Source organism: Marmota monax, unplaced genomic scaffold, assembly GCF_021218885.2.
Source record: "Marmota monax isolate L192 unplaced genomic scaffold, Marmota_monax_Labrador192_F-V1.1 WCK01_AAM20220418_F8-fsc00147, whole genome shotgun sequence".
NCBI lineage: Eukaryota > Metazoa > Chordata > Mammalia > Rodentia > Sciuridae > Marmota > Marmota monax.
The window spans coordinates 233,853-252,754 of record NW_026693552.1 but is presented as its reverse complement, the minus strand read 5'-3'; the positions used below and the strand labels follow the sequence as shown (position 1 = coordinate 252,754).

Below are 18,902 nucleotides of genomic sequence, written 5' to 3'. Positions count from 1 at the left end.
TCCTCAAATAGACTTTACTTCTTAGGCAAAGTAGGTATTGCATGTTTTCACATTTGCATTCCCACTACCTAACATTGAAGGGGAACATGATAGGGTCTCAGGCTCAGTAAGCGTCCACTATGTGCTAGACATTCTGCTCCTTCTTGCTTTTCCAGAAACTTCTTCCCACCTTCATCCCCTGCAGCCTCATTTTAGACATCTAGAAATTGCTCTCCTTTTACCACATTTGGCATATACCCTTATCTGAACATGTTTCCCACTGTCACCTCTGGTGGACAGGGTGGGGTCCTGACTTCACGGGTATTTATTATATCTCTGCTCAAAGAGCAACACCTGGAACCCAGCAAAAGCTCAGGATACTCAAAAATGTATGGCTTAAAAATGTCTTTTATGTGCTAATTATGTTGTCTAAAATCACTTCCTGATTATGTATTAGGTTTTACTTTCCAGCTAAACTAGCAGACATTTTCAACTGTTAGAATTCATTTTTTTTTAAGTGTGAACAAACCCAGGATACCTACTGATAGCTGGATGTGTCATCTCTGTGACCCTTCTTAATAGAAAGATTATTCAGTTTAAAGAATATTTTTATACTTTAATAATTAATATATTTCATAATCACAGATATCAAGAATGATACCCAATAAATTTTGGGCAGTCTGTATTCTTCCAGGATCCTTGATTTTTGATTAGCTATTCTCTTCAGTAAGACTTCAAAGACTTCTATCATTATTTCTTATTTAAGGATACAGTAGGTATCTATATTTTCTCCAAATACTTTAGAAGGATTTTCCTTGTGTTTTCTTTTATATGGAGCTTAATGTATTTTAGTAGGTCTTTCTGATTTACAAAAAAAGTAATTAACATCCCATAAACTCTTATCTGCTCAATTTTTTCTCATAACCCTTAATGACCACCTGAAATAGTCTACACATATCTGTTTTTGGTATCTTTGCCTATAAGAATATATGACTCCATAGCACAGAACTTTGCTTTCTTTAGCAATATATATCTAGAGTTCAGATCAGTGCATGGTACAAAGTAGGACCTCAGTAAATACTTGAAGAATATGAATTTTAATGAATAATTTAAAAATGCAATTAATAAATTATTTTTGATTAATTCAGTCAATAACCAAATATGTGTTTATTGACTGAAATTACTTTCTTACCACAAGTCCTTGTCATTTCAATCTGTTTTCTTGTTCCAAGGTTAATTTGAATGAGTTCTTTGATTTAAGTGAAATTATATATACTAACTGGGGTGAAGATGTATTTTACTTTTTTAAGGAGAGAGAGAGAAGAGAGAGAGAGAGAAAGAAAGAGAGAGAGAGAGAGAGAGAGAGAGAGAGAGAGAGAGAGAGAGAGAGAATATGAATCATTTTTGTAGATGGACACAACACAATGCCTTTATTTTTATGTGGTGCTGAGAATCGAACCCGGGTCCCTCCGGTCCCAGTGGTGCTCAGCGTTCTACCGCTGAACCACAATCCCAGCCCAAGATGTATTTTAAATTCACTGAAACAAAGTTATAGCCAATCAACAATGTATCCTTTAGAAAAGTTATTTGTTATTTCTTGGACAAGATACCATCATAAAATTATCAAACCAAAAAAACTGTTGCAATCTAACAACAATAAAACAGAATTTCTCTGACATATGATGTGAATAAATATGGTATTGATGATTATTAGGAAGTAACAGTTCGATGACATAATGACACAGATTGCCATTAATTTTAGCATTGTTACATGATTATATACAATAAAATTTGTAAATTTTCTCTTTTCATGTTATTAGTTCTCCATTATCTGTAATCAATATCAATCTGAGCAATTTTAATGAACATCATGTAACACAACTTCTTTCACATACTTCTTTCACATATATAACAACTCCCAGCCCTACCCATCACCACATACACACAGATGCATGTCAAATAGCCTGGCTCATCTATGTTTGAGCCTTTTTCTAGGGTTGACTTTCTCAGGCTCCATAAAAGGATTTCTATCTTATGAATCCTTTATTACATTTCTTTTCTCACCTCAGGGCATATACAGCATCTCTTCCTGAACCTTGTATCTAGGGCTAATGGCTTAAATCCTGGAAAACTTTAGGTCAGCAAAATTTAGGACCTCAAATATACCTGGTGAATAATGGTCAAGTTCATGGGAAGCAGCTGCAGTACAGTAGGCAGGTGAGAGGCAGGCAGAGGCAATGGCTGAGGAAGAAGAGAGGCCTTGGGAAAAATGGAATGTGGGAACACTTCTGTCAGAAGAGTGCAGAGGAAAAAGTACCTAAGTGTTAGAAAGATCCGTTGAAGAGAGGGGACATATTCAGGTACCCTGGTCTTCTTCCTTCCTATTCTCTTCAACAATCCTGAGTGGGCTAGAGTATTTTGCCTTCAAAATCAGCTTTATGCTTCTAATATTAAAGGCCAAAAGAAGACTTACTCATTTAACAAAGTGCCTCTTTCATTATCTATTCCTTGCAATCTGGGTTTCCTTCAATAAAATTCATCTTTGTATTTCACACTTAAAATTCAGTGTTGATAAACTGGGAAGAATGAATTCTCATATAAAATCAAATGACTGTATTAGTCCTTTTTTGTTTGAAGGAACCAGTTAGCAATAATAACACCTGGTCTTTCAATAGTTACAGAATAACATGTAGAAAAAAAAGTAAGGAAGGGAGGAATTAGAAGATTAAGTTGTGTGTGTACGTGTGTGTGTGTGTGTGTGTGCAGCAGAAAAATGACTATGCATGCAGATCTGTGCTAAATATACATCATTATCACATAACCTTCCAAACAATTCTGTTACTTAGGTGTTCCTATTTTAGGTTTAGATATGGGGAAACTTTGGCCAAATGAGGACAAAGTACAACTTTTGGTCAGAGAGATTGCGTGACTTACAAAGTTCTTGAGAACACTTTATTGAAACTAGACCAATATGATTTTAGAACTGAAGTAAGTCAGTGTTCCAGGTAACTTCTGAGGGACTTCACAGTGTCACTGGTAATGTACTGAAATCAAGGAAATCATGTTTGGTGAAAGTCAACACAGGAGTGAATGCTGTGTGGTTTAATAACCCCTAACATTGGGAGCATGTCCATCAGGTGCTAGACTCTTCTAAGTTTTTTATGCTCTATCTCCTTAGACACGGAAAACAATACTATGATGCATGTATGTGTCCATGCGTCGTCATCCTTATCATCTTCATTTATGTTTCAGTAAAGTGAGCCTGAGGTGTTACGTGTTTACAGTGAAGTCTCACAGAGAGAAAGATGCTCTGCTTCAAGTTGGGCTAATCTTTCTCCAGAGCCAGGTCAATAAAACATAGCACCTAAGGTTGAAGGGCTACTTCCAGAAGTTGTGTAAGGAACAGGAGATGAGACCTCACAAAGATCATACTCCATAATAACTAGCCATGCTAACTTGTCTTTTGGGAGGGGTAACTATAATTCACTGCAGGGGTTTTGGCTTCCCAGTAAGGACTTTCATGTTCTGAATCAAAGCTGACTGATTGGAAAACAGATCAGCTCAGCTCTAAAGGAACCCTAACTTTCCTCATACATGTGTCCTTATTTGCTACTCCTCCCCACGCCCCAGCCCTCAACCTTAATTCAAATAAAACAGCAAACAAATATTTCCAGAACACCCAAACTATCAAATTATTAGCCAATCCAGAGTTCTGGCATCCTTATCCAGTATTAAAATTAACTCTAAGGATCTTGTCAAGATACAGTCTATACAGAGTATGGAAATATCAAACTTGAACTGTGTGATGCCTGCATTTCAGGAAACTGCTAGAATAATGAAATATTAAAGCTAAAATGGTATTGCAGTTACACTGCCCTAATTCCTCATTTGCAAATAGATGTCTGGTACACAACAGATGTCTCTTACAAGTGTGCCGCTGAGGGGAAATGGAAGGGAACTTTGACGGATGACCTCAAGCAACTTGTACCAGGGACTTCCAGCAGGGACTCAAACTGGGGACTCCCTCAAATTAGCCCAAAGATTTTCCCTTAGGACATACTCTCTTGAAAACTATTTATTTAACTGATTTGAATGTCATCTCAACTGTTCTTTGGTCAGTTTTTCTCAAGTTTGGACAGTTACCTACAATGAATCTTTCTCATATGTCGTTCTTACCACTCAACACTAGGATGCACAGGTGTGAACCTTCTCTAACCTCTTCCTTGTCATCTTTCCTTGTGGGAACCCTGCCGGTTTTCTTCCCACACAGGAATGTGTCCTTCTTTATTAAAGTATCTCCTTGCCAGTAAAATTCCCATAAATTCTTGACATCAACCTCTAGTCGTTTAAGGGATAACAAAGAATTTTCAGCCCTGGCACAATCATCAAACCCAACTTTTCAACAATCTACACACACACACACACACAATTTCTCCACATATTTATATTAAGTTCTTGCCTTCTTGCCAAATGAGCTAGAATTGAACCCACATCTATTCACACAAAGTCAAGTGCCTCTTATTAGTAGTAATCTAAAAATAGACTAAATATTCATTGCCTATAATATCCTATTATAGTAATTAGGATAGGCTTCTTGTCATTTCAACTGGCATCTCATTTTACTTTATTAATTCTCTATATTTATTATTGTTCTTTTTTGAATTGGAGGAAATATACAGCTTTCTTATGTTGGCTTAAGTTGGAGGAAAATAATAATTTTCAGAATAATGCTTTTTTATCCTTCATTATTGTTGAAAGTGAAATAAGAAAACAAATGAATTCTTTACTCATTGGTTTGGTTCATTAAATTTTTAAAAATGTATCTGGAAAAGGTTTTCTTTCATTTTTTTTAAAAAAACACTATAATTGGATTTAATTATTAAGTCTTTATTCATTTCCTGGAATTTCTCCAGTTCTTTTTGCTCTCATATCAAAGAAGTCTTTGCAATTATTAAGTTTTTGAAATATTTAGTACTTACAAATATTAAACAAAACTAAAATGTTTCTCCTTTATAGTTCATGTTACAATTGATCTTATTTTCACTGAATCTCCTTAGAGGTAATTGTTTTAATTATTCTCTCTTTTGTTGCTTTTCCTTTATATGGTTTTCATTCAATCTTAATTTGAGTCTCATCTTTCTTTTTTAAGCCTAAATTCGATTATTTAAACAGCTATATTTTCTTAGTGGTCTTGTTTTTCCCTTTTATATTTGGATGAATTTACTGTGTTTTAAGGACAGTGGAATTCTATCCTTTTATTTTTTTTTTGCTACTGGGGATGAACCCAGGGGCCTTTTACCACTGAGTCACACCTGAGTCCATTTTGTTTTTTATTTTGAGACAGGGTCTTGCTAACTAGCTAAGGTTGGCCTTGCACTTTCCATCCTCTGGTTCAGCCTCCCACACTGTTGGAATTACAGGTGTGTGTCACTGAGTCTGACTGGAATTCAGTCCTTTTTAAGGGGTCTAAAATGGTTAGTGGTTATTTTAAAAAAAGCTTGAAAAAGTAGATTAAGCATATACAATTAATCTTGGATTTCCTAAAGAGTACATTTAAAATTATTCGGGTGGAGTGATGGGGCACACCTATAATCCCAAAGAGTAGGGAGGCTGAAGCCGAATTGTAAATTTGAGGCCAATCTCAGCAACTTTTCGAGAGAGTGTCTCAAAAAAAAAACCCAAAGGGCTGGGGATGTGGCTCAGTGGTACAGCACCCTGGATTTGATTCCCAGTAACCCCAACAGAAGAAGAAAGGAAGAGAAGGAAGAGGAGGAGGAGGAGAAGAAGAAAATTACTTGTGTTTTTGTGAACAGTTTATATCTCTTAAATATATTTGTAACAAATGTTGGCTAAGTTCTACTTATGTAAAATCATCCTAGACCCAAAGAAGCAAAATCACCCTTAAGTCCCTGATAGCCACATAAAAGGTACTATTGTCTGTAACAATTATCTCACAGACATGCAAACACAATGAGAGTTCACTGGGGTTGTGTTTCTATGGTACGAATAATTGTGACCCCCAAATTCATAGGTTGAAGCCTTCCTTATCCCCAATGTGATGGTATTTGGAGGTGGGGCTTTTGAGAAGTGATTAAGTCACGAGGGTGGAAGCTTCACAGGTGTGATCAGTGCTTTATTAAAGAGACCTGGAGCGACCCCGTGCCCTTTCTACTATGGAAGGACATGGCAAGAAGTTGCCTTTTATGATTGCCAAAGCAGTCCTTAACCAGCCACTGAATCTGCCAGGGTCTTAATTTTGGGCTTCCTAGCCTCTAGAACTCTTAGAAATAAATTTCTATTGTTTATAAGTCACTCTGTCTATGGTATTTTGCTATATTAGTCAAGTGGACTAGATGGGCATAATGTATAGGATTTGCTACCTGCAGACATTTGGTTTATGAAGAATACTTCCTCAGTATCCCACAACTGCAATCTTCATGTCATAGGATTAAGGATAAATGTATATAAAATAATGGTGAGAAATTAAAAGACCCTTGACAGTATATTAGTTTCTATGGATTATGAAAATTATGTGTAGAATTTTACTGTAATAGAATTTATGGAATAAAATACATAGACTGTATTATCATCCATCTATCCATCCACCCATCATCTACCTGTCTCCTGTCTTAAAAGCCACACAGAGGTGTGTTGCAGAGCTACACTAATAGAATAGTGTTTCAGAGTTTGAGTCATAATCAGTGGTCAGATAAAAGCTGAAGAAGACTCTTAGCAAAGATTCAGGACGATGATGGTGACCAGCAAGTGGCTCCCAAGACAGATGAAGACAGACTGTAGCAAACCTTTGCGGAGACATAAGGATTTGAGGACCCCATTACACACATTGCTGATTCCCCAAAGTTCACCCTCCCCTCCTTTTTTTGGGCTCATTCTTAATCAAAATATTTCCCCAAACCTACATTGACAATTTGTTTATAGACTCCAAACTAGAGCATCTGGTTTCATTTTTCCTGTTTTATTATTCTTTTTTCCTTGTGCCACTGTCAGATTAAACCAACTGTGGATCAAAAATATTTGAAAAACAATCGTGTACAGATATTTTATTGTCATTAATCCCTAAACAATATAGAATAACAGTCATTTATATAGCATTTACATTGTATTGAATATTATAAGTAATCAAAGGATGATTTAAAATATACTGGAGATGTGTGTAGGCTGTATGTCAATACCACTGCATTTTATATGAAGGGACTCTATCATCCCAGATTTTCCTATACATAGGGGGAACTTGATTCAATCTCTTATGGATACCAAGAGACACCTGAACATGAAATTCTACCTTTTTACGTAAATGTGCTAGTGGAGCATGAACAGGGGCAGGTCACCCAGCTAAGAAATATGTGACAGTGAAAAGAATAAACTATAGGATTTAGTGCTCTCTACAGTAAGATGCCTTGCATTTTCTGGATTAACGAGTGTATGTAATTCTTGTTGGGATCCTATATTAAATATCATCATAATTGTCTTTAGAGTCCACCAATGTTAGCTTTCATAATATAAGCAAGATTAAATACATATGAGGTATTTAATTAAAATAGTTCACTGATTAATTATAGAAGCTGAATGGAATCATAAGCCTGGAGTGTTTACTCTGTGTTGGGGATCTTATTTATGTTACTTTAATTTAAAACAGCCAAGTGAGGTAGGAGTCATTATCTCATTTTACAGATAACAGAACCGAGGCTCAAGTGTCAAGTTTGCAAAGCTGGTGAGAAGCAGTGTTTGTTAGTGTAAGTTTGTGAACTACGAAAGTCATATTTAACTCATAAAACCACTATCTCATGTACTGAACAAGTAAATGTCCATGAAACCAGATTTAGAAAACAGAGAAGAGAAATATTGTTTAGGGTTTTACTTCCATTTGAATTTCTGAGGTTACTATCATTATTTGGACAAACCTGATTTTTCCAGTGAAGAAAATGGGAGAATAATCTTGATATATGGAATGTATTTTGATAGTCACCTACCCCTTTTGGATGAAAAATTCTAGAGGGGCACATATTGCCATTCTAAAGACAGGCAAGGAATGCTAGAATTAGAGTCCAACCAATGCATAAAGCTATTGGAATTATGTATCTAAACCAACCTAAGGTCCAGGATATTCTTGGAAAATGTTCTTTAGGGAAAAAAATCAAGTAGGTTAGAATGACCTGGAGGAATTTGCCAATTAAAAATAGATAAAACTATGTCATAAACACATCCACACACATAAACATATATGATCTGGAAAATATTGGGCTAGACATTAAGATGATTTGATCCAGGTTTAAAAATATAGTGCTTAAAATGACACAGACTAAGATTTGTGATGGTTTATGGATTTATAAAAAATACTAGCTAAATATCAATTTCTATTTATGGATCATATATACTTTTGTTTCTAATGATAATGTCAAAATTTTTGCTACAAAATTCCTCATCAATTTCAATGTTAAATGTGCATAAAATATCTTAAGTATATATTAATATAATTCATTTCAGTCTGTCTACAAAACTAGTATGCACAGCAGTCCTGTCCTCCTAATTCCTTTTCTATTCATATTTAGTTATAATTATCACATTGATGAGCTACTTCAGCCTGCTGAGTTGAATAGAATGAATTTTCAGGTATAATTTAGTATTACATAGCCCAAGGGTATTTCAGGCATCCATCTCCAATTTTCGTTTTGTGTGAGTTTGTGTCTGCTAAAGGGCTCAGAAGCACCTGGATATTCTTTGACCTCACATATGAGTTTCAAAGACAACTATTTGAATAAACTCTGCATTTGCTATTACCAGCACAGCAGTATGTGAACAGTAAATATGTAAATGAAATTCAAGTTTCTCTTACCATTATAAAAGCCAGTTTTAGATGTTTACTTAAATGTCCTTGGATACAGAAACACGAACTACAGAGGGAAAAAAGAGTCTCAATTTTTATTTTCAAAACTGTCTCCTTTAGTTTCGTGAACACGAAATCTCACGTTATCTTTAAATCACTCCTTGGATAGCGTTAGAAAGTGCACCTGGCCAGCCCAGTAAATGAGTCATTAAGGGCCTCACAACATATGAACACAAGTGTAGCATGTCACAAGGTGATTATTCAATTTTCAAAATGTCTGGTTCCCAATTCGTACGAACATTTTGAAGAAACATTTGTTAAAAAAATCATGTAAGAAAGAAAGAACCAGAATTTCAGCTTGTAGCTTCCTGATCTTAATTCAATGAGAAAAACATTGTTTCACTGTTGATGTTTTCTAAGGTTGATGATGAATTTTTTCAGCAGCATACCTATGTCCCTACCTGGATCAGAATCACCTGATTTTTTTGTTATAAAATTCAGGATTGCAACATGAACCCTCATTAAAATTAAATTAACTTTTTTTTTCTTTTTATACATTGAATACATACACTTTGTGCAGCGAAATTGTGCTAGCTGGTTGATGTAATGGTGAACAAAAATAGACATGGTTGCTTGTGTAGTCTTTGTTTCAGCGGGGAATATAAATATTAGTCAAGTGGTCACACAAGTGAATATATTCTGTAAGTTTACAGATAGTTTCTCTAAAATTTTTTTTTTGTGGTCCTATGAGAATATATATATAACAGCCCTTGAGAGTGAAGGGTCCACTCTTTTCTGAGGCTCTGGGAGAAGTGTTTAAAGAATATATCTACAGGTGACAATAATTATTAGAGAATTACTGAAACTGGTGAAAATTTCAGAGGAATAATGTTGATGTAAGAACAAAGTGATAAGATTCCATCCATATTTAGCAAATAATACTGACAAAAGTCATTCTTATGCTGAGGTTGTTACCAACCCATAATCACAATCCTAAAAATTGTTTATTACTCAAATTAAGACAATAATAATTAGTTAATAGAATGCCTCATTGCTTCATGCAACAAATAGTTATTAAGGACATACTTGTACAACATACAAGGGACAGATAAAAAATAGTGATGATCTTTAGTTTGAAATTTTATTTATAATAGATATGATGCGAATTCTAAGGTTTTAAACAGACTGGTTTACTAAAACTGTTAGTTGAAATATGTATTTATGTAGAAAGGGTTGGATGTATCCAGTACCCTGACACTTTAAATGATGGTTCTAGTTTTGCTGAAGTGGCATCTGTGGTGATAGATGGCCTTGTGCTATGTCAATAAATAATGACAAGAGTTAATTCCAAGTACATCATTGAACACGATATTTTGGGAAATTTTAGAGAAAGCAGAATAAATTATCTCTGTCTTAGAAAATATTATAAAAACAAAAGCCAAAATATATATGAGAGTTGGTGACTGTGACATGAAGGGGTTAGTGATAGCTGCTCAAATATATTGAAACTCTTGAAAGACTGTGTGCCAAGTCCTGACACGTTACACAGAAACAGTGATTAATAAATGTGGCTGCAGAAAATGGGGACACAAAATTCATGAGAAGATCAAATGAAGGCACTTTGGTTAATCCTCCTATTCAACATTAACCAACACCTGACAATATTATCTTTTTCTGGAAAACTTTATTACTTTGTTTCTATGCCACTGTTTCCCACTCCCCCCTTCCAAATTCAATTTTATAGATCGATATCTGTGTAAAACTGCAAATTCAAATTCTATAGCTGCTATAAGTGTGGTGGTTTAAAAATTCAGGTCTGGAGCCAGACTCTCTCAGTTTATTTGAATTTCAGTTCTGCCACTTACTAGCTGTGCGACCTTGGTTAGATTGCTTTATAGTTCCATACCACACTTATCTCACCTGTAAATGTTTCTTCATCTATTATGTACTCACTGGCCATTTGTAAGAATTGAATGAGTTCATATATAAACAGTGCTTAGAACAGTGATTAGCATAATCATTACCTGTTATTACTACATTTTCCCATGTAGATATTTTAAAAGCATATGAAATTGAACATATGCAAAAATATGTATTTATTCCAGTGTTTCTGGCTAGATGAGAACATACAAGAAAAAAATAATACGTTAATCAATGTTATGGTTTCAATATGAAATGTTTCCCAAAGTCTCCTGTGTTGAAAGCATGGTCCCCTAAGAAGAAAGGATCAGCACTGGACTTTTAGGCATGATTGGGGGCTCTGACCTCATCAGTGGATTAATCCATTTGATGAACTACTGGGAGGTGGGACCTAGAGGCAGGTGAAACCTAGTAGAAGTAAATAGTCACTGGAAGAATGCCCTGGAAGGATTTATCTTCTTTCTGATCCCTTCCCACCCCCTCTCTGTCTGGTTCCTGCCTGTCATGAGCTGAACAGCTTTCTCTGCTATGCCCTTCTGCCGTGATGTTTTGCTTTGGGGCCAGTGACCACAAACTAATCCTCTGAAACCATGTGCCAAATTAAATCTTTACTCTTCTAAGTTCTTCTTGTTATGTATTTTGGTCATAGTGACTAAAGAGCTGAATAACAGTCAAAGTGTCTATTTTTATGCCAATTCAATGCTATTTTGATTAGTATAGATTTGCAATATATTTTGAAATTAAGTAGCAGGATGCCTCCACTATTTTTCTTTTTGCTTCAAAGTAAATTAGCTATTTGAGGTCTTTTGTGATTCTTTACAAATTACAGAATTGGTATTTTTTCTATTTCTGATAAAAATTCCATTGATAGAGATTCCATTGAAATTGAACATTGCTTTGGGTGTATGGACATTTTAACAATATTAATACTTCCAATCCATGAACATGGAGTATATTTCTATTTATTTGTGTTATCTTCAACTTCTTTCATGTTTTACAGTTTTCCGTATACAAATCTTTCACCATCTTGGTTAAGTTTACTCCTGAGTATATATTTTTTGATATCACTATAAATGGGATTGTATTCTTAATTTTTAAAGATAGTGAATAGTACACTATTGATTTTTGTATGTTGACATTTTTTTTATCCTGCCAGGTTCACTGAATTCATATTAGTTGTAACGTATTTGGGGTGGAATAATTAGGATTTTATAAATATATAAAACCATGTCATTAGCACACAGAGAAAATTTAATTACTTCTTTACCTAGTTGAGTACCTTTTATTAATTTATTTTTCATGCCTAATTGCTTTAGCTGAGACTTCCAATACTATGTTGCATAGAAGTGGCGACAGTGCTTTTGTTGATCTTAAAGGAGAAGTTTTTAACTTTTTGCCATTGAGCAAAATGTTATTTGTGAGCTTGTCATACATACCCTTTATTGTGCTGAAGTATATTACTTTAATACTTAATTTTTGAGAGTTTTTTTTAATCATCATGGCTGTTGAGTTTAGTCAAAGTTTTTCTGTATCTCTTGAAATGATCATGTTTGTTTTTCATTTTGTTATTATGAAGAATCATATTTATTGATTTATGTATTTTGAACCCTTCTTGTTGTATCCCAGAGATAAATCTTGCTTATGCATGAGGAATCATTTTAAGTGCTATTAAATTCATTTTGCTGGTATTTTGTTGAGGATTTTAATGTCTGTATTCATCAAGAATATAGGCTTGTGTTTTTCTTTTCTTGTCATGTCCTTGCCTGGCTTTGGTATAAGGCTAATACTGACCTCCTAAGATGAGCTTGGAAGCATTCCCTCCTTTTCACATTTTTATTTACTACTACATGTCCAGCAACCACCAATATCTGAGATATACTAGTTGCTTTTCAAATATTAATGAAATGAATGAATGTATTATTCTTCTTTTCTTGCCACAACAATTACCATAAAATTAGTAGCTTAAAACAATACAGACTCATTCTCATAAACTAGGAAGATGTAAGTTTAAAATAAGGTATTGGTTAGCCACATTCTTTATGGAAAATTCAATGGAGAATATGTTTCTTTGCCTTTTCCAAAATCTAGAGGTAGCCTGCCTTCCTTGTCTTAGAGCGCCTTCTTCAATATTCAAAGTGTGTCATTCCTACTACTGGAATCAATCACCATTTCTTCTTTGTCTTGCTTTTGTTTTTTCTGTTAGAAGGACTCCTCTGTCTCTCTGTAATCAATGATTGCATTGATCCACCTGAATAATCCAGGATATTTCCAAATTTTATGGTGCTTAATTTAATTATATCTGCATAATCATCTTTGGCATATATGGTAAACAGATTAGGATGTGGACATCTTAGAGTGGTAATTATTCTGTCTACCATAGTGTGTGCTCTAGCTTCCAAATACTCATTTATGTTCATTATGTTCAAAATATATCCCCCAAATTCTTAACCCATTAAAGCATCAAAGTTCAAAATTTCATCTTCTGTCATTACTTTAAAAATTTGAAATCTCCTCATCTAAATAGTCTAAACCAGATATAGGTGGAACTCTGAGTGTGGTCCTTTCTGGGGCAAAATTCTTTCTCTGTCTGTATCTATGAAACTAGAAAATTATCTGTTCTTAAAATGCAATGATAGGGCAGGGATAGAATACCAAGTATAGACATAAAACTTAAAACTGTTTACCAGGAAATAGGAAAAAATAAAGGAATAAGGAATCAACAAAACAATCCAAGTAGGAAAATTTCATTAGGTTTGAATATCTTGGAACAATCCTGCATTGGTTCCTCAGAATGGATCTCCATCTTTAAGCAATGCATGACTGTATTTAATGGCTCCCATTGAATTAATTAAATCTATGAGAATAAAACCAACCAGTCGCATGAGATAATAATAAGAGGCATGAATTAGTCTTTGTTCATAAAACAATTCACAACTTCAGGGCTGGGGATATAGCTTAGTGATAGAGTGTGTGCTCATCATGGACTGGGAAAATGTTTAAGACAATGATTGAAGCCCAAGGCTTTTCTATGTGGTTCTCATGTAAGTGAAATTTATATTGAAATATAACAAACACACAGAAGCATTCAGATAATAAATATGGAGCTTAAAACATTTAAAAATGAACATACTACATAACTATTGCCAAGAAGGAGAAATTGCCCACTTCCTTTCCCTTCCTAAAATTAGAATATCCAACCAATAACACCACAAATTAGTTGTGTTCCTTTTTGAACTATACTATAATCATACCATTTACTCTGTTATTTGGCTTTATTTTTGCTCAAAATTATTTTTCTGATATTCAAGCATATTGATGGTTGCCATAATGGACTAGCTATTTTCATATGTGTATAGTATTTGTTATATCAATGCACCAAAATTAATTTGTCCATTCTACTATTGATGGATTTTGGGGTGGTTTCTATTTGGGGGCTATTAGAAATAGAATGTTATGGATACACTTGTGCTTTATCATCCTTTGGTAGACATGTTTATTCGTTTTTTAGGATATCTATTTTACTGAGTTGTAGACTTACTAATTTATAAGGTATTGTATAATAAGCCTTAGTAGAAACTGCAAAGGGTTTGCATTAATTGGTATAGCTTTATAATGTTTTCCAAATGCTGATAAAAATATACATTTGCATTAGCAATGTGTAAGAGTTCTAGTCCTTCTACATATATTTTACCAAAGCTTGTCAACATGTTTATTTTCATCATTTTTTGTGTGTGTATTTACTGGGATATCACTATAGTTTTATTTTTCATTTCCTTAGTGACTACTGAGGTTGAATACCCTTGGGTTTTTGGTCATTTGTATTTCATCTTTTCTAAAGTGCTCTTTCAAGGTTTTCCTCATTTCCTTGTTGAATTTTCTGTGAGATATGTGTGTGTGTGTGTGTGTGTGTGTGTGAGAGAGAGAGAGAGAGAGAGAGAGAAGAGAGAGAGCGCACGTGAAAGAGAAAGTGTGTGTGTATGTGTGCACGTACACACACATGTGTGCATGTTCCTTTTAATTACTTTGTGGGAATTCTTTACAAATTCTGGATAAGGACTCTTTGAATATTGTACATATCTTCTTTCACATTGTTTTTTTCTCCACAATGCAAATGATGCATTTGATATACCCAAATTCTTACTTTTAATGAAATACATGTTTTCATTTTTTTACCTTATGGTTATTATTTTCTTATTTTTGAGAAAACTTTGCTCTCACCAACATAATGAAAATATGCTCTTATGATTACTTGTAGAAGCTTAATATTTGTGTACTTTGATCTCCAACCTAATTGTGATTAATTTTTATGTTTGATGTGTGGTAAGGAGTCAAGAACATTGCTTTCCATAGGGAGAACCAATGGACCCACAAAGACCATTCTGTCTCTACTTGAAGTGTCACTTTTGTTATGGATCAACTGATAATACATGTGTAAATTTATTTATTGATTCTACATTTACTATCCTTAGTCTATAAGTTTATCCTTATACTATTATTTCATTGCTTAATTATTATGGCTTTAGAATAAGTCTTAATGTCTAGTTGTGCTAAGTTTACTTTTTATTCCTTCATGGTTGCGTTATTATTCTTTGACTTTTGTATTTGCACATTAAATTTTAGAAAAAAAATCATTTTTGATTGAAAAGATTATTGGAATTTTATTAGAATTGTATTGTATCTATAGATTAATTTGGTAAGGATCAAATTAATTTCTTAGGTCTTCAAATCTGTGAGCAAATTTTGGAGATTTCAGGATAGAGATCTTCCCAATTTTCCATTAGATTTATTCTATCTGAAATATTGGAATTTTATAATGCCATTTTACATGGCATCCACTTAAAATTTCATTTTCTATATTTTAATTTGCTATTGCTAGCATATAGAAAGAAAAATGACTTCATTCGTTGATCTTTTGGAATTGCTAAACTAACTAAAATTGATTAATATGGACTATATTGCTTTATATTTTCTATGTATTCAATCAAGCTATATGTAAATAAAGGTAGTCTTTATTCCTCTCTGCAATGATTATGACCTGCAGTGTAATACTGAATATCAGTGGTGAGAGTGAATACGCTTTTCTCACTTTTGATTTCAGAGTAAAGAGTTTCAATAATTCAACACTAAATACTATTTACTCATATGCATGTGTTTTATTTTCAGAAGCTTCTTGTTCTCTTAAAGATGCTCTCTTCTAGTTTTCCAAAAGGTTTTATCATGATTGGATATTGAATTTGGTCAGATGTATTTGCTGTGTTTACTGATGGAGGATTTTTTTTTCACATTTATCGTGAAACATTTAAAAATAAAATGTCTCACCAGATGTGCATTTCTATAAAACTCCCAATGTGATCATGATGTTTTATCCTTTTTATGGATAACTGCATTTGATTTGCTAATATTTTGTTCTTGTTTAATAATTACACATCTATACATAGGAGAAAGCTTGGAATGTTTCCTCTCCCAGTGGTTTTAACTTATTTTGCATGTGCTTTCTTTCCGCCTGCAATGTCCCTCTCCTCTCTTTCTTCCAGGGAGCTAGACCTGCTTTCTTCTGTGGTTTTCATTGCACCAGCAGGCTTTACCACCTCCACACAACACTGGGAGGGGAGGAAGAATGCCCAGCAATTTGGGAGGTGCTCAATTCATCTTCCTTAAATTAAATGGGGCTGTTCTTAGTTCCTTAGGAATATAATCAGATAATAATGTGGAAGTCTTACTCTTCATTTTTTAATCTTATTACATCCTTTCCCAATTTATTCTCAATTCAACTACTTAATGATGAAAATAAACTACTCTTATTAAAATGCATAGTTTAATTATCTCCTAGCAAAGAGATTTTGAGAGCTAAAACATAAGCTATACTTTCAACTAGCCAAACATGGCTAGAATGCCCCAGATTCAATCTCTAGAGAGTTATATGAAGAAAGAAACCACTCCGTGCCATCCAGAATGCCATGCTTTATACTTGATAGAAACCAAAGTCCCTTTGGCTTTTCTTCAGTAGTAGTTCATCACAAGCCCATTTATCATCTCTAGATATCTTATAAAGTTATCTTGACAAATAACACAAAATGTTTGTACTCCAATAAAATGGAAGAAAGCAATTTTAACTTTTAGGTTTAATAAATACCAACCATGGGGAAGTTCTCCAAACAGAGCTTTGACTTGCTGTAAAATGTTATAACTGCAAAATGCTTACAGAGGCTAGATTTCTTTTTCTCCAAACCTCAAAAAATCACTTTTACAAAGATAAGAGTTTTATCAATCACACAATTCTAAAGCAGTTAGGTCACATTTCTATGACTTGCATCAGTGATAAATTTCTTAAAAAGTATGAAATCACAGATGTTTTCTAGAAAATATGAATTCTCACAAGCCAACCAGAATTTACATCCACTTTCTCCTCTTCATTTGACTGAATTTGTTCTAGTTATTTAATTTTTTGCTATAGGACTTAAGACTCAGCACCTGATTTTATGTTGTTGTATGTGAGAGAGGCTGACAACTTAAAAAAAAAAGCTTGTTCTTTTACACTAGAAATTTCTTAATCCTTTTTTTTTTGGTTTTAAAATATTTTCTAGCTTTATTTAAATAATTTACAAATAAGTTTACAAATAATTTACAAGTAATTTACAAATAAGATGTGCAACAGGATGCTTTGATGAATATACACATTGTGAAATGATCGTCACAAACTAACACATCCATCACCTCATATATTACCTTTTCTGTGGCACATTCCAAGTACACAGTATAGTATTATTAAGTACACTAAGCATGCAGTACGTAGGTCCCCAGAAATTACTTAATCCACGTAACTGAAACTTCATACCCTTTGACCAGCATCTAATTTTCCCCACCTCTCAGCTCCTGGCAACTACCATTCTGCTCTGTTTCTCTGAGACACTTTAAGATGGACACTTTTAGATTCCTTAAATAAGTGAAATCTCACAGCATTTGTCTTTTTGTGTCTGGCTAATTTCATTTAGCATCACATCCCCTAGGTTCATCCATGTTCTTGTAAATGAAATAATTTCATTCTATTTTTTATTCTATGTTTAAAGCTAAATTATTTCTCTGTATGTATGTGTGTGCATAAATGCATGTTTTCTATGTATGTAAATATTTATATACATTATAATGCATATTTATTATCTTCTTTATTCATTCATCTGGTGATGAGCACAGGTCTATTCATAACTTTGCCAATGCAAATAATACTGCAATTAACATCATGTGAACAGTCTCTGCATACTGATTTCATTTCCTTTGTGGTGTTTACCGAGTTGTGGGATTGGTAAATCTATATGGTCCTATTTTTAGGGTTTTAGGGAACCTCAATACTGTTTACTATATTAGGCACAAGAATTTACATTCCTTCCAATAGCATAGGAGGGTTTCCTTTTCTTACCATATTCACCAATGCTTGTTCTCCTTTGTCTTTTTGATAATATCCATTATAATATGTATAAGGAAATTTTTTATTGCGTTTTAATTTGCATTTCCATGATAGTTAGCTATTTTGCACATTTTTTTCACACATGTTTTGGCCATTGCATGTTTTCTTTTGAGAAATGTCTCTTCAGATCCCTTACTCATTTTTAAATTATCTTTTTTTTTGCTATTGAGTTATTTGAAGATCCTTATATATTTCAGATATTAACCCATTATCAGACATATGGTTTGCAGATATTTTCCCCCAATCTATAGGTGTCTTTTCATTCTGCTATTTCGTTGGCTCTATTGAAGCTTCTTAGTTTGATGCAATCCCATTTTCTACTTTTGCTTTTTCTGCCTATGCTTTTAGGGTCGTTTCCAGAAAATCATTGCCCAGATCAATGTCACACAATTTTCCCCTATATATTTTGTTTTGTTTTAGGCTTTACAGTTAAGACTTTAATCCATTTTGAGTTGATGTTTGCATATGGAGTCAGATAGGGTCCAATTTCTTTCTCCTATGTGTAGATACTGGGTTTTCCCAGCATCAGTTATTGAAGACTATCTTTTCCTTCTGTGTTCTTGCATACTTTAATTGGTCATAAATGTGTAGTTTAATTCTGGATTCTCTATTCTGAATGTTCCTTTTGTCTATAGTTTTCTATTAGAATACTCTTGAATTTTGATTAATATAGCTTTTTTTGTTATATTTTGAAAT

At 33.7% G+C, this 18,902-nt stretch overlaps 1 protein-coding gene across 6 annotated transcripts in view; it reads right to left on the bottom strand.

The window, feature by feature from the left end:
* Ralyl (RALY RNA binding protein like) overlaps nucleotides 1–18,902 on the bottom strand; it is a 441,521-nt gene that overhangs the window by 201,490 nt on the left and 221,129 nt on the right. The gene's annotated exons all lie outside the window — the stretch shown is intronic.